We start from the raw sequence: 16,077 nt of genomic DNA on the forward strand, positions 1-16,077 counted from the left end.
GGACACAACAGGAAGAACACTCTCTGACAGAAATCGCAGCAAGATCTTTTTTGATCCACCTCCTAGAGTAATGGAAATAAAAACAAAAATAAACAAACGGGACCTCATTAAATTTAAAAGCTTTTGCAAAGCAGAGGAAACCATAAACAAAATGAAAAGGCAACCCACAGAATGGGAGAAAAGATTTGCCAACGAATCAACCAACAAGGGATTAATCTCCATAACATACAAGCAGCTCATGCAGCTCAATATCAAAGAAACAAACAACCCAGTCAAAAAAATGGGCAGAAGATCTAGATAGACATCTCTCCAAAGACGACATACAGATGGCTAAAAAGCACATGAAGAGATGATTGTCACTAATTATTAGAGAAATGCAAATCAAAACTACAATAAGGGACTTCCCTGGTGGCACAGTGGTTAAGAATCCGCCTGCCAATGCAGGGGACACGGGTTCGTGCCCTGGTCTGGGGAGATCCCACATGCCGTGGAGCAGCTAAGCCCATGCTCCACAACTACACAACCTGCTCTCTAGAGCCAGTGGGCCACAACTACTGAAGCCCGCATGCCACAACTACTGAAGCCCGTGTGCCTAGAACCCATGCTCCGCAACAAGAGAAGCCACCGCAATGAGAAGCACACGCACCGCAACGAACTGTAGCCCCCGCTCGCAGCAACTAGAGAAAGCCCACGCGCAGCGATGAAGACCCAACACAGCCAAAAATAATAAAAAAATAAATGAATTAAAAAATAAAAAAACTACAATGAGGTATCACCTCACACCGGTCAGAATAGCCATCATCAAAAAAATCTACAAACAAATGCTGGAGAGGGTGTGGAGAAAAGGGAACCCTCCTACACTGTTGGTGGGAATGTAAACTGGTACAGCCACTATGGAGAACTGTATGGAGGTTCCTTAAAAAACTAAAAATAGAGGTACCATATGACCCCACTCCTGGGCATATATCCAGAGAAAATCATAATTCAAAAAGATACGTGTACTCCAACATTCACTGCAGCACTATCTACAATAGCCAGGACATGGAAGCAACCTACATGTCCATCAGCAGATGAATGGATAAAGAAGATGTGGCACATATATATAATGGAATATTACTCAGCCATAAAAAAGAATGAAATAATGCCATTTGCAGTGACATGGACGGACCTAAAGATTGTCATACTGAGTGAAGTCAGTCAGACAAAGATAAATATCTTATGTCATCGCTTATATGTGGAATCTAAAAAAATGGTACAAATGAACCTATCTACAAAACAGAAACAGAGTCACAGATGTAGAAAACAAATGTATAGTTACCAAGGGGGGAGGGAGGGAGGAATAAATTGGGAGGTTGGGATTGACATACACACACATATATAAAATAGATAACTAATAAGAAGCTACTGTATAGCACAGGGAACTCTACTCAATACTCTGTAATGATCTATCTGAGAACAGAGTCTAAAAAAGAGTGGATATATGTATATGTATAAATGATTCACTTTGCTGTACAGCAGAAACTAACACAACACTGTAAATCAACTATACTCCAAAAATAATTTAAAAAAATAGATAAATTGAACTTCATCAAAATTACAAACTTTTATGTACTATTAGACAAGAGAGTGAAAAGATAACCCACAGAAAGGGACAAAATAGTTACAAGTCATATATCTGATAGGGGATTAATATCCAGGATAGATGGAGAGTGCCAACAACTGAAGAAGAAAATCTAGACCACAGTGAGATACCACTTCATACCTATTAGGACAGCTATTATAAGGAAGGAAGGAAGGAAAGAAGGATGGAAGGGAGGGAGGGAGGGAGGGACGGAGGGAGGGAGGAAGGAAGAAAGGAAAAAGACAAAGAAAAATTGGACATTACCAAGTATTAGTGTAGATTTGGGAGAAATTGAAACACTTGTGCACAGCTGATGGGAATGCAGTATGGTGCAGCCCCTGCGGAAAAGAGTCTGCCTTGTGGCACGTGTTAACCTTCAAGAAACACTAAGTTGTTCAACATCACCACAGTGCTTGATAAAAGACGACAAAGGAGCGAAGTCCAAAGCCCCACGGGGTCCTTCAATGCACGTGTTGACCAACGAGGAGGCAAGAACACAAAAATTCCCAAGGGCTCGTTATCGAAGGAAGGATGTTGGTGGCAGAATTCTTCAAAAGGTAGAAGAAGAGGTGACACTGCAGAGTGGAGCCTGACCCAGAGGACACAGGCTCACAGATGCAAGTAAGACTAAAGCTGCCGTAAGGCCACCTCCCCTAATGGGAAAGACCACCTGGCCCCAGGATCCAGTAGAGGGCAAAGCTCAGGCTGACAGAAGACGGACAGGGAGTCTCCTAGGGACACAGAACTTGTCTCTCTCCACAACCTGAGGTCACCCGGGGTTTTCACCCGATGCTGAGACGTAAAGGTGCTAAGCAGGGCCTCAAGAGCAGTAAGGCCACAATGGGGCCACAAACCCTACATTCCTAAAATGAAAGCAGGCAGGGCTTCTAGACCATGCAAAAGGCTGCAAACCTTTCTCAAAGTTCTCTCTCATCATAAACAAAAGAGAAACCACTGAATAAAACCCACGGCAACCCAAGTGAATGTCAAAGCAGGACTCTGTGCCCATATTCATAAATGGAATAAAGTATGGGCACATTTACAAATGCCACGTATAAGTGGAATACTACTCAGCCATAAAAAAGGATACAGTGGCATTTGCAGCAACATGGATGGACTTGGAGGGTATTATGCTAAGTGAAATGAGTCAGACAGAGAAAGACAAATACTGTTTGATATCACTTATCTGTGGAATCTAACAAATACAACAAACTAGTGAATATAACAAGAGAAGAAGACTCACAGATACAGAGAACAAACTAGTGGCTACCTGTGGGGGAAAGAAGGGCAATACAGGGGTGGGGAGAGGGGGAGGTACAACCTACTGGGTGTAAGATAGGCTTAAGGATGTATTGTACAGCATGGGGAACATAGCCAATACTTTGTAATAATTGTAAATGGAGTGTAACCTTTATAAATTATATTAAATTTTTTTAAATTAATCTTAAAAAGGGCACAAAATAAATAAAACAGAATGCCACATATAACAACGTAGGGCTAATCACTAAAAATTCTCAGACTAAAGTAATAGCATCAGTGATAACAGCTCTTCCAAGGAAGGTAAAGTGTCCTTTTCAGAGAATTTCTAGAGAAAAAGAACCTGAAGATAAAGGGAGAGGAAATGCATCGACTTTAGTACACAAAACGAGGCCCTGACCAGCAGCAGGTGTGTGGCCTGGGAACTGGACAGAGATGTGGGTGGTCAGGCCCCACCCATCTCACTGAACTGGAACCTGCATTTAACAGCATCCCTAGGAGATTCATGGGTATACCGAAGTTTAAGAAGTGCTGTTTTCAGACACTGTTCATATTTAACCTGTGTCCATACTGAAATTTGCCAGTGCCCTCCAGGAAAATAAGTGAAAAACACACATCACTTTTTTTTTTTTAATTGAGGTATACTTGATTTACCGTATTTTATTAGTTTCAGGTGTACAACAACGTGATCAACATTTTTATAGATTATTCTCCATATACTTACTATAAAATATTGGCTATATTCCCTGCACTGTACAATATATCCTTGAAGCTTATTTATATCACTTCTTTATTGCTGGGTGAACGCACACCATCCCTCTGCTGCGGTTCCCCTTCCTCCAAAGGAGGCCCCGCTTTCAGGCTAAGTGGGGCGGGCCCAGACGAAGGAGGCAGACAGGCTCCTCCAGCATCTGTCCAAGGACGGATGCAGCAGGCCCTCAGCCATCTGGAGCAGTCTTCAAAACCCTTCCCCGACTTGAGCACGGACCCTCCACTGGGTCTTCCATGGCCACAGGGGCCAAATGTGATTTACAAACAGACCAAGAGCCAAGGTGCCACCAGCACCGCACTCAGAAGCCAGCTCCCAGACGCAGCCAGGGAAATTCCATTCAGGAATTCCTCGAACCCCCAATGAAAATGAACAGATAGTGGAACCCGTTAATTCTATCGAGTGCATTTTCAGCAGCGAGTACACATCCTGAGCAACCCTCCAGGGCAGTACCCGTGGTCCCTGCTTCACCCTGACGCCCGCTGCACCCCACAAGGAGACCATACCTCAGCGTACAGTACCCCAAATTTTAAGTAAGTGTTCTTCTGTGGGTCTTCGCCACCCGATGCTCCGGAGAGGAGAGCAAATTCCCCACGAGCCACCTGCATCCCCACCCAACACACGGAGCTCGTGGGTCCCAGCTAAAGAGGGGTCATGACCGGCTTCCACGGCACACAGGGACAGCCCCACTGAAGGCCCAGGAGCAGAGACATGCACCAGAGTCAAGGCAGTGGCCTGGTCCCCGGGGGGCCACGTCTAACTGCACCTGAAGCTCAGCACCTTGGGGCATCATCAAAACCCCTGATCGGTCGCCGGTGGCCTTTCATCCTTACAGAGACCAAAGAGCGAAGGCGCCCACTTCCTGCTCACTCACTGGGAGGGAGACCTCTGGCAGTACAGACAGCAGGACAATAGCTACCTGTGCGCTGTGCCTCCAGTGAGACCTCTATCAACACCCTGGCAGGGACTCCTGCCACCAACCGACAAGTGGCAGCTGATCAAAGGGAAAAGCCACGTGTTAACAGGTGGTCGGATTGTTTTCTGAAGTGGGCGGGCAAGGAAGTCCCACCTGCGCTTGGGGCAATTAGTTGGACCCCATCAAGACGGTGAGATCTCCCCGACATCTGCCTCACTTGACCTTAATGGTCCAAGAGGTGTCCCCCAATGAGAGCGTAGGCTCACGAGCAAAGACGCAACATGACCAGATGTGTTTATCCGAGGCTTTGAGGCCAGATTACACATGCCATCGAGGTTACAGGAAGTCCAGCCAGGCATGGACATATATACACTACCAAATGTAGAATAGATCGCTAGTGGGAAGCAGCCACATAGCACAGGGAGATCAGCTCGGTGCTCTGTGACCACCTAGAGGGGTGGGATAGGGAGGGTGGGAGGGAGACGCAAGAGGGAGGGGACATGGGGATATATGTATATATATAGCTGACTCACTTTGTTATAAAGCAGAAACTAACACACGATTGTAAAGCAATTATACTTCAATAAAGATGTTAAAAAAAAAAAAAAAAGAAGTCCAGCCAGGTCTTGGCATTCCATTTTCAGCAGAGAAAAAAGTCCCGTTCTCCCAGAAGCCCCATCTGTTCGTTTCCCCAGCTGGTTCCCACACCCACTGCCCTCCACTCGGCTAAGAGATAGTAGACGCGCTTATCTGGGTGCAGTTACTACTTGTTACACATTAAACAATGAAGATTACAAATGGTTACATAACACCGTCCCCTGGCTAACGTCCACAGAGGCCGTGGGATCCTGGATTCCGGCGGCGGCACGGCCTGAGACCGGTCCAGGAGTCGCGCTTCCAAGAACGCGCGCCCCTCGGAGACCCTCCACCACCAAAAGGCGCAGCGAGGACGGTGCGCCGCTGACCGCCAGGGCCTGTGCAGGTGACCCCGGGCTGGCCCCTCCCGGCCGGGGCGTGGACCAGAACAGAGCCCACCGTGGGCTGGACTCCGGCGCATCCTGGTGCCAGCCCGCTACAGGTTGTGCCGGAGCCGCCGCACGGGGTCGCTGCACTCCCGCAGCCAGGGCTCGGGTACTAAGGAGTAGGGCGCAGTGCGCAGGGCAGGAGCGCGACCAGGGTCCGCGCGGCTCCGCCCCAGTCAGGAGCCTTCAGAATAGAAAAACGGATCCTGGGGTCCCGAGCACCCCTAGACACAGCCTAATGTGCTCTAACGCGGAGAAGGGTGGAAGACAACCCCGCAAGAGTGGGTACCACCCTGCCTCCCAAACGTGCCCGATAGGACTCACCCCATCACGTGCACACAGGACCCTGCGGCGGAACCCCGGCCCCCCGTCCTAGGACCACACTCCTCCACTTCAAGGGGACGGCACTTTTAAGGAAAGGGCAGCGCACAGCCTGGTCGAGGCTCACTACAGGAATCCCAGGACCAAACTCCATGTGACAAGGTCATGCCCCAAGGCCCCGCATGCCCTGGATCCCCGGTTCTCAAGGCAATCCCAAAGAACCCCTTCCTCCCTCCGTTATCCCATCCACAACCCCCCGGGCTACCTGCACCCTGATGGACAAGGACACACTGGCCACTGTCAGATGCCAAAATCCTCCTGACCCGCCCGTGAAACCATGCAGAGCCCCGGGTGGGGGGAATCTCAGACCCAACATCAAGCAGACATGTGACTGGGTACCTCCACTCGCTCCCCTCACCTGGGGGAGGGGGGTCGTGTGCCCACCCAGGCCAGCCAGTTCTGGTTTTCCGGGGTCAGAATCCTCTCACAGCCCTCCCAGCGAGGAAGGGAAGGAAGGGAAAGGCTATTTCTTGAAGCCGCAAGTGCAAAGCTACTGGATGTCATGCAGAAAGCGGGGCTCCCTTTAAAACAATACGAAGGAAATAACACTACTGCCTGTGGAGCAGGCACTGTGCTGGTCGCTTTAAATTCATCACACATACAACTCTGTATACACAAATGTGAACACAACCCTGAAGCAAACGAAGGAAAAAAGAAGGCTTGGCGTAAGTGACCTGCACAAGGCGACCGAGCTAGTAAGGACACCACAGTCCTCCCTCCTGAAGTGCATGGCGGGAAGGGCTGGGATGGCACTTAGAACAGTAAACTTGGATGCTGAACCACGTTCACAGGTACGGGGACTGGGGAGCGGGGAGCTGGTGGGGGGTGGGGGGGTGGGCAGTGGCATCGAGGTGCTGTGTTCAGACGCACAGAGAAGCCACCAATGTGCAGCTCCCAGGACAAAGTGGCCAGAAGAGGGGCTCCACGGTGAGCAGGGCCACGTTATTTTAATATTTTAAAGTCAATCAAATGAAAGCCGTGGAGGCCAGTTCTGAGAGCAGCTGAGAGCAGGGCATCCAACCCCAAGGGCAAGGCCCCAAGGGCAAGGCCTGGCCTCTCCGGGAGGTGGAGATGCTGCAGAGGGAACCGAGCCACGGGATGCAACCCTGAGAATCCAGAGGAAATCACAGTGCTCAGAGCTCAGCGATTAACTCTCCTACGGTCCCAGAGCCAGTCACTGGCAGGGGAGACCCAGCTCTCCTTCGGGATCCACACCTGAGGCCTGTCTGCTGCTCCTCGAGGTGGTGGCTTAGGTGTGCCGGCCTCCCCCACCCCGCTGCTCTCAACCTGGACGTGCGCTCCTCGGCCTGGTCACACGCACCCTGAAGCCTCTGGGCTGGGAACAGAGGGCCTCCAAAGGGAGTCTTTTAAAAGGCATAAAGGCTGGATGGCGTGTGCTGAACGCCAGGCCAGAAGAGGAGATGGGGCCCCACACAGCACAAGCCCCAAGTGTCAGGAGCAAGGAAGCAAGAGCGCTCAGAAAGTCCAGGGCTCGGCTGGACCCCTCGGTGCCCCGCTCGCACCACCAGCAGGTGGGTTTCTCTCCTGAAGCAGCGACAGGGCTGTGGCCTCCGGTACCACACTGAGCACAGGTGGTCAGTGCTGCTGACTCTGATGGGACGGCTGACGGCTCCAGGGCTCCCAGACCCACATCGCGGGGATGAAAAGAGGCTTCTTCAGACAGTCTGGCCCCTTCCGAGGAGAAAAGACCCAAGACTGGAGCACCGGGGGCTCCCCACACAACGGGGCAACCAGACAGCCGTACCCCGAGGCCCACCATCAGCCTCCCAGGGACGCCTTTGAACGTGGACGGCACAGCAGGGCCCCCAACATCTAAGCAAAGCCTAATGGGTCAGACACCACCCCATCAGCCTCGCCTGTCTGTGTCTCTGTCTGGCCGCTGCTGGGGCGACCACCGGGGCTCAGGCGCGACAAGTCCCAAGGCCTGGGACGGCCTGCCCACGTGGCCTGCACCCAGCACCTGCAGGCTCGCGCCCAGGGCTCCATGGAGGGAATGGGCACCGACTGGAAGCTCTTCCCCTCCCCCCTGCCGCCCCCAGGATCGTCTGGGGAATCACAATATGGACCACGGGCTCCCTCAATTGCCCAGGCAGCCGCCTGGGGACCAGCCCCAGGGCCCCCCCTTCCCTCACCGCTGCCTCCCTAGCCCTGCACGTCCAAATAAAACATAAAACACACCCACAAGTTCTTGCCTGCCATAGGCTCTGCTTTCTGGGTACACCAGACCCAAACCTGCAGGAAAATAAATAATGCAAAAATTGGAGAGAAGAAACTATGTAAGAAAAAAAAAAAGGTAACTAATATATCCAGAAAGAGGTTTAAAAAAATAATGCATCTATGAAATCAGAATATTGCACCATTAAAAGAAGAATAATTATTCAGGGTAACGATGCTGTGCTGTAGGCTCACTGACTGTACCAGACGTCCCACTGTGGTGGAGGATGTTGACAGTGGAGAGGCTTGAGGACAGGGGGGTAAATCTCTCCATTTTCTGCTCAGTTTTGCAGTGGATCTAAAACTGCTCCAAAAAATAAAGTCTAGGGCTTCCCCGGTGGCGCAGTGGTTGAGAGTCCGCCTGCCGACGCAGGGGACGCGGGTTCATGCCCCGGTCCGGGAAGATCCCACGTGCCGCGGAGCGGCTGGGCCCGTGAGCCATGGCCGCTGAGCCTGCGCGCCCGGAGCCTGTGCTCCGCAACGGGGGAGGCCACAACAGTGAGAGGCCCGCGTACCACAATAAATAAATAAATAAATAAAGTCTACATACAAATACTAATCAAAAAAGAAATAAAGAGGTCCTTAGAAATTAAAAATGAAAACAGAAATTTAAAATCCAGTAAAAAGGTTAAAAAGTCTAGATGATATACTCCACAACCTAGAAGAACTCAACAGATTCAAATAGGAGACAAGAGGTAATTAGAGAACCAGTCCGGTCAGCTAATACCCATATAAAAGCCACTGTAGACAAAAAGAAGAGGAAGATGGAAAAAGAAGAAATGAAAGAATTAATTCAAAACCAGGTCCCAGCGCCAAGGATCTGAGTTTCCAGCTTGAAGGGGCTCTTGATGTACCCTGCACGATAGACGCAGACACCCAACCAGGCACATCTACAAGGGATTTCTGAATAAAGGCACAAAGAGAAAATCCTACAAGCATCCAGACATGAAAAAAAAAGGAAAAAGAAAAAACACTGAAGAGTGAAGAGTACAGTAAGGACATTTTCAGACACGCAAAAGGACTCCAAAAATGTGCATTCACCTCTTTTTTTGGAAGCTATAACGGAATGGTCTCCATCAAATCGTGGGAAGAAACCAGGAAAGAGGAATCATGAGAGCCAAGAAGAGAACAAAGGGCCTGCTCAGGATGATGGGGAAGGAAGAGGCCGGGATAAAGCTGAGCAGGGAGCCTGGAGGGCAGCCAGGCACCTGGGGACGAAAGGCACACAAGAGGCTGCTTCCCAAAGACACAACTGGCTGGATACCTACGGTGTCTGCGAGAATATTTGCACACCTGTGTCAGCCTGGAGTGGAGGTGGGGGTCAAGAGTGATAAGTACCTAAACTACTAAGCAAATGCAAATACAACTCCAGAAGAAAGCAAGGCATCCTGCAAGACAGAGAAAGTGATCACAGCACACTACCTGGCTCCACCAGCAGTGTTTAGGGCTGTTGCCATGGCGTCAGCACTGCCTGCCGGTCCAGCCAATCTCACCATAGAGACAATGGGAGACAGGAAGTATAGGTCAGGATGATCAGACAGAGGTCGGCCTCCTCAACTTCTAAGCAGGGAAGTCAAAGAATCCTACGGGAAGCCGGGGTCTGGGAGGGTGGAGAGGCAGCAAGGAAGGTAGCAAGGAACTACAATACATTATACAGACATCTGCTTAGAAACATGGAGGTGAATACAGAAAAGGTCGGCTGATAAGCCTGGTTACTTCTGGGGCATTGACTCTTTAAACTATGTACATTTATCACTGATTAAAAAAACTAAATTTCCAAAGTCTGCCCTGGGTGTTGAGGGATTAGAAAGCCAGTGACCCTTCAAATGGACAGAACTTGCTTGGGAAGGCCAGAAAAGCAGAAGACGGGGCCCCACCTGGGGAGAGCAGGACACGACAGAGGCTGGCTGTGTCCACCGTGGCCCTGCAGGCCCCGCGGTGGCGAGAAGGGCCAGGACATGCCTGCAGTTAAGGAATGGCCCAACTAGGGAACAAGAAGCTGTCCTGCCTTACCCTTCCTCCACTAGGGAGATGCCATGAAGGTCTCATGCACTCCTTTATCTAGAAACACCCTGGAGCGGTCTCCAGGAGATCTACACAGTTATTCAGAGGAGCATAGCGGCATTCCAGAAAAAGCAACTTGGGTAGCACAGTCACAGACCGTGCCGGTCCACCCAGGACATCACCCAGCTCAACCTCCCAGCCCACGGGAGGACTCCTAAGCAGTGTCCTGCATCTAGTGCAGGCATCACCCTTAGGCCAGGGGAGACCTCCCACGTGCATGATGCTACCGTACAAACTCCTGAATTTAAACGTCCCTCAGTTCATAGTAGCTTTTTGGTCACGATGAGTTTCTTGGAGCAGGGAACCCTAAGATTACTATCAGATATGGGGCATAATAAAAGTCTTTAGATTAAAGGATGTTTGCAACTCATAAAAGGTTGGAAGAAGACACTCCCAGGGATGAAAGTTTCCAAAACAATAAGGAAACCAAAGGCCCAGCTGGCTGGAAAAGTGAGTACTCAGAGTCTCTCTCCTCTGAGAAGCATCTCAAGTGTGACCCAGGCTAGCTGAAGGCCCCTCCCTGTTGGCGCCCACCTGACAGGGGTCTTTAGGGTTCTCTCTTGCAGAGTGAGACACCAGAGAGCTCACAGACAGGGCCGGACAGGAGGCCACCGGGCAGTTCCAGGGGCAGCGCAAGGACAATGGAGGGTCCCAGCTGCCCACCTTGATTTCAGTTGTGGTGACAGTAACACAGTGAAGAAGGACAAAACACAGCAACCTCTTTCCGTGCCAAGTGCTTTGTGAGCCCACATTACTAGGCGAGATTGCAGCTGCTGGGGCCCGGGCCCATTGACCTGGCCCGAAAACCCAGCCGGACCTCAGGGAGAGGTAGGGCCGCCCAGCACACAGCCCTGGGACAGGGTGCAGGAGCTGCTCCCTGGGGCAAAGCCAGCCCGTCAGGACCGGCAGTCCACGTGCACTTCAGTCCCAGCTGGGCTAAGCGTCTCTGCAGACTCCAGACCCCGGGGTCCTGAAGACAGACGCCGTGTGTCCCCACCTGCCTGCACCTAGCGGTCTGCATGCAGACTCCCGGCGCCGCAGCCGGTCTGAGCCCGTGCCTGCACCTAGCGGTCTGCATGCAGACGCCCGGCGCCACAGCCGGTCTGAGCCCGTGCATCTCAGCCGCTGCCCACCTCTCGCTCCTGGTCACAAAGAACCAGTTTTTGACGCCTGCTCTTCCCCGTGGTCTGGTTCAAGTGGTCTGCGGCCAGGCGAGGTCTCCATCCCACCTGTCCGCCTCTGCTCATAGCATCCTACCTGTGGGCAGTTCAAACTGTCGGCTACTCAGCGGCCAGGAGAGGCTTCTCGCTCCCAGTGACTGGCGCTCAAAGCCAGTTTCAGTCAGTGCCACAAGGTTTTGTACAGCTAACGGGGTGCAGAGACAAAAATACAAAAAAAGCAGAGTCTCCCTTCCGATTACTAGAGAGACCTTGCACATCCATAGGAAACAGCATAACCAAGCCAACGGGCTGCTCTGAGACAGGCTCAGTGTCACAGAAGCAGCGTCTCTGAGCCCTCCCACGTGCCACATGCCAAGGTACACACGATCCCAAAGGCACCCCACCCTCCCTACAGGGCAGCACCCCTGTGACTCTCATTTTACCAATAAGCTTAGTTAACCCGCTCACGCAGCTAGTAAATGGAAGAACCAGGTGTCCACCCGGGCAAAGCAAAAGGGAACAAGATGTCTTTTTTTTTTTTTTTTTAAAAGACAATCAGCTTCAAGAATGTTTTCAGGCACTGCAATTTGTGACCATCAGAACAGTCTTCTAATCTCTCCCCCAATCCACATGTAAATTCAACGGTGGAGAAACAGGACCAATGTCCTAGTTTTCCCCGTGGCATCCAGTCATTACCCACCAACTTCATCCCATGCATTCCGGACAGGGATTCTCAAGCGAGACTACGACTTAAGGGGCAGAGAAGCTCTCTCCACCTCAACACCCATCCCTTTCACAGATGGACAAAGGAGCACTTGGGCAAGCAAGGCTTCTCTCATTCTCAAGCCCACCTCTCCCACTGCACGAGCAGAAAGGGATAGCTTTTTGGCGTTGGTATATCCCCAAAGCGGAAAGTCACAAGCACTCACGTCTACCTCTGGGAGGATTTCTGATAACCCTGGGACATGGCTTTGCTTGTTGCCAGCTCAACAAACAGTCAGACCATGCCTTACATTATTAAAGAAAAGCCAGCAGCCTGGCGATTTTAAGCTTCACCTGCTTTCATCTCCTGACACTTAACAAGATCCACGGTCACCAGGAGCACGGACACTGGACGGAGACGGTGGGGGCACAGCCAGCTCCCCAGAAATGTGCCATAAAACACTAACACGAAGTAAACGCCAGCCAGCGCCTGGATGGGTGTGATCAGTTACAGACACTGAAGTTAGCACACAGGAGGAGGTTAGCACACAGGAGGAAGTTAGCCTTGGAGGAGGTTCCCAGATCCCCAAAGCACCAGTTTGACAAGCCTTGCCAACCAAGTCGCTTGATTGCCCTGACGTCTTCCATAATCTCCCATACATCCACAGTTAAGCAAAAAGTAAAGACAGGTGAAATACATTCTCAACCGGCAGGAGAAGTGTTAGTTAAATTCTGAACATATGACTGATTACTTAAAAGAAAGGCATAGCAAATGTTTTCTCCTTATGGGCCCACACGATTCCACCTTGGTTTAACGGCCTGAGAAACAGACACAGGGATCACACCCCGAGCTGCAAACGCACACGCTTCTCCCTATGAAGCAGGACAGAATTCCCTGCGGTCAGTCTCACAGTTCTGAGAGGCAGGCCAGCCAACCACTGTGCACGGTTCTCTTCCCTTGTGGTTAAGAGTTGGACAGAACTCCAAGGAAATAAGTTTCTTAAATTATGTCGCCTTGAAAGCATTAGGTTTTATCAAATATACCAACCTAGAATTTCTAAAGCTGTCAGACGAAGGTGAAGGCATGGCAGGTAATCTTTGTTCGAGCAGGAGTCTGGTTTCTACACGTTGTAACGTCTTAGACCAGCCTCATCATCTAAACCAAAAGTTCATGGAATAGCTCTTAGAGTCTGGCTTTGCTCCTCTCTCCCATTTGAGGGTCAGCGGCCACAGAGATGGTCACTGTAACTGGGCCAGGGCTGCCCCAGGTTCCGATCCTGGCAGCCACCACCCTACAAGCCCTGGACGAGTAGCTGGCATGAACATGCCCATGCCCAGCTCCGCGTTCCTGGACCACAATGAATGGCATTTTGCCCAGTCCAATGCTGCCCCCAAAGCAGTGCCGACCGTGGGCAATACGCAATACATGACTTCAGCGGGACACAGCTTTTATTAAAACATGATTTTAATTACAATAAACATAACTACTGTTTCAGACTCATTAGTTCATGGGTATCAAAGTTTCCTACCAAAATAAATGTGGATTTAAGCACAGAAAGTGAGTGGACAAAAGAAGGCATTGATGATAGCCTGGTGATAGGGCAAAAATCTGGAAGGCTGGGAGCCCCGGGAATGGTAACAGAGCCTCCTGGGTTCTCCGGGTGTGTGACCGGCAAGGAGACGGGCCGTTTCTCTTTTAGAGGCAGATGCACCTGTACAGAAGGATGAACCTAACAGAGCTTAAAAAAAAAAAAAAAAAAAAACCCAAAGCTTAGGCTCTGGTGATAACTCGGGCACTTGCTGGCCCCGTGACCCTGGGCATGCCAACTAATCTCATGAGCCTCAGTTTCCATGCCTGTAAAATGGGTAGCAGGAGGCTGTAGAGGATTAAAAGCAGTTAGGGTCTGAACGCGTCTCACAAAACGCGAAATGCTACAGAAGTATCCCTCGTTACAGTTCTCAATTACGCAAGCAGCTTGCTGGGTGTGTGACTCTCTCTGTCCTCAAATTCTCTTCCTGTAATCCTGGGGTTGGCCTGTGTGGTCCTTCTCTTTCAAGGGTCCTCAGTAAAACTCAAATATTATATGCAGTAATCCTAGAGTTCTGATTTTTAACCGAAAAACGCAGTCATCTACCATCATTCCTGGAAACACTTCGGTTTCAGAGCTTTTTCCCTAATAAAATACTACCGTAAAAGACACCACCATCGCCAGAAGTCAGCATTTCTTTTGCTACAGAAACCTAGATCCTATCCATTTTTCCTCCTGGAAAGAACGAAGGGAACTCTAGGTCAACTCTTGTGAAAACCGTCCAGCTTGGTGCTGTAAACCCCAGTCAACGCCTGTTGCCGTGCTAACAACATGTGTTCCTAGTAAAACTCAGCGAAACGTTAGAGAGAGCACCATTTCTGAAACTCGGGGGCTCCAAACGGCTGAATCAGCATTTTCAGAAACAAAGTGTCCTGGGCCTGGCCTCGCAAACAGCAGCAAAGAGAAAGTTGTGCAATAACGCGTGTTTACTCACGAGCGCTACTTGTTTGGGTCTTTTCTTCGCATCTCTTGAATGAAGCTGGGGACAACGTTTGCAAGAAAGCAGCCGAAAAGGTCCGGGCCCGAGCCAAGTCACCTGTGGCTCGCCTACGTGACCCACCGCCTCGTCAGTGCAAACGACAGAAAGTTGGCGTTTCTTCCAACCCCAAGACAAGACGAACACAATAAAAAGTGGAGAATACCCTCATTTCCATAACGCACATGCTCGAGGGCCGTCGCCAGGCAGGCGTGGGGAGAGGAGATCGCAGAGGCCGAGAGTTGCATCAGAAACTGCCTTCTGTGAACGGCACGGCTCTTATCACATTTCCCCGGCTGGCGGGCCGCTAACCCGCGCGCCCTCGACTTGGGGTTAGGCCCTGGCAGCGGGGTCACCGGCAGAACCAGAGGGAAAGATCCCAGGCCCGGGCGCGCTCCGGCTCGGGAGGGTCCGGCCCCACCGCCCAGGCGCGGGTGCACCGGGGGCTGCAGGGGCGCGCGGCGCCCACTCTCCGGGCGGCCCGGGAGCGCGGCCCTGACCGCCCGGCGACGCGGCCCCCAGCCCCGCCCCAGCCCCGGTCCGGCCCGCGAGACGCCGGCGTCGGACAGGAAGGCTCCAGCGGGCGTCGCCCGGGCTCCCCGGCTCCCAGGGGTCGCAGACGCCGCGCGCCGCGCCCGGTCCCCGCCCTCGCGCGCCGCAGACCCCGGCCCGAGGCGACGCCCTTCCGCCCGCCGCGCCCCCGCGGCGCCCGGCGTCCCCGGCCCGGGCGGCCCGCGCGCAGACAATGACGCCGGGACTGCCGCCCTCCCGCCGGCCGGCCACAAAGTAACTTGGCGCCGCGCTCGCCGCCCAACTCCGTACCTGCCGCGGCGCCGCTCCCGGCCGCCTCCGCCTGGCCGCCCGCGACCCTCGGCGCGGCCGGGGCGGCGCGGGTCCCGCGGGGCGAGGGCGGCGCGCAGGGCGGTCCCGGCCCCCGCGCGCCGCCGCCCGGGGACCGCGCGCAAACTTTGGGCTCCGCGCGGGGCTCCGCGGCCTCCGAGCGCCCAGCCCGCCGCGGCGCGCCGCTCGCGTCCCTCCCTGCCTCCTCCCGGCCTCCCCACCCCCTCGATGGGCTTTAAACCCGCCCGGCCCCGCCCGCCGCCGCCGCCGCCGCCGCCGCCTCAGCCTCCGCCTCCGCCGCCTCCGCCTCCGCCTCCTCCCCCGGTCGCTTTTCCTGCTCCTCCTCCCGCCGCCGCCGCCGCCCGGACCGCTCGGGGGCGCCAGCGCGGGCGGGGCCGCGGCCTGGACGCAGGGCGGGGCGCGGGGGGCGCGGGGCCGGAGCTCCCGGAGGCCGCCGCTGCTGCCGAGGGCCGGCGCGGGGAGCTGGGGACCCGCAGCCGGGCGGGGGGGCCGGGACGCCTCGTCCCGCCCCCGGGACCCCCGGA

General features: G+C 52.9%; 1 protein-coding gene across 7 annotated transcripts in view; it reads right to left on the reverse strand.

Moving 5' to 3' along the window:
* GRB10 (growth factor receptor bound protein 10) overlaps positions 1–15,726 on the reverse strand; it is a 196,824-nt gene extending 181,098 nt beyond the window's left edge. For 2 of the 7 annotated variants that reach the window (XM_079931692.1, XM_079931689.1), the window contains exon 1: positions 14,651–14,849. The gene's annotated coding sequence lies outside the window, so the exon portion shown is untranslated. Of the gene's footprint in view, positions 1–8,165; positions 8,849–14,650; positions 14,850–14,877; positions 15,481–15,514 lie in introns of those variants that run through there. The other 5 variants (XM_079931691.1, XM_079931693.1, XM_079931690.1 and 2 more) reach the window with 5 other exon arrangements.
* Between the last annotated feature and the right edge of the window lie 351 nt (positions 15,727–16,077).

Source organism: Stenella coeruleoalba, assembly GCF_951394435.1.
Source record: "Stenella coeruleoalba genome assembly, chromosome: 9".
NCBI classification, from domain to species: Eukaryota; Metazoa; Chordata; class Mammalia; order Artiodactyla; family Delphinidae; genus Stenella; species Stenella coeruleoalba.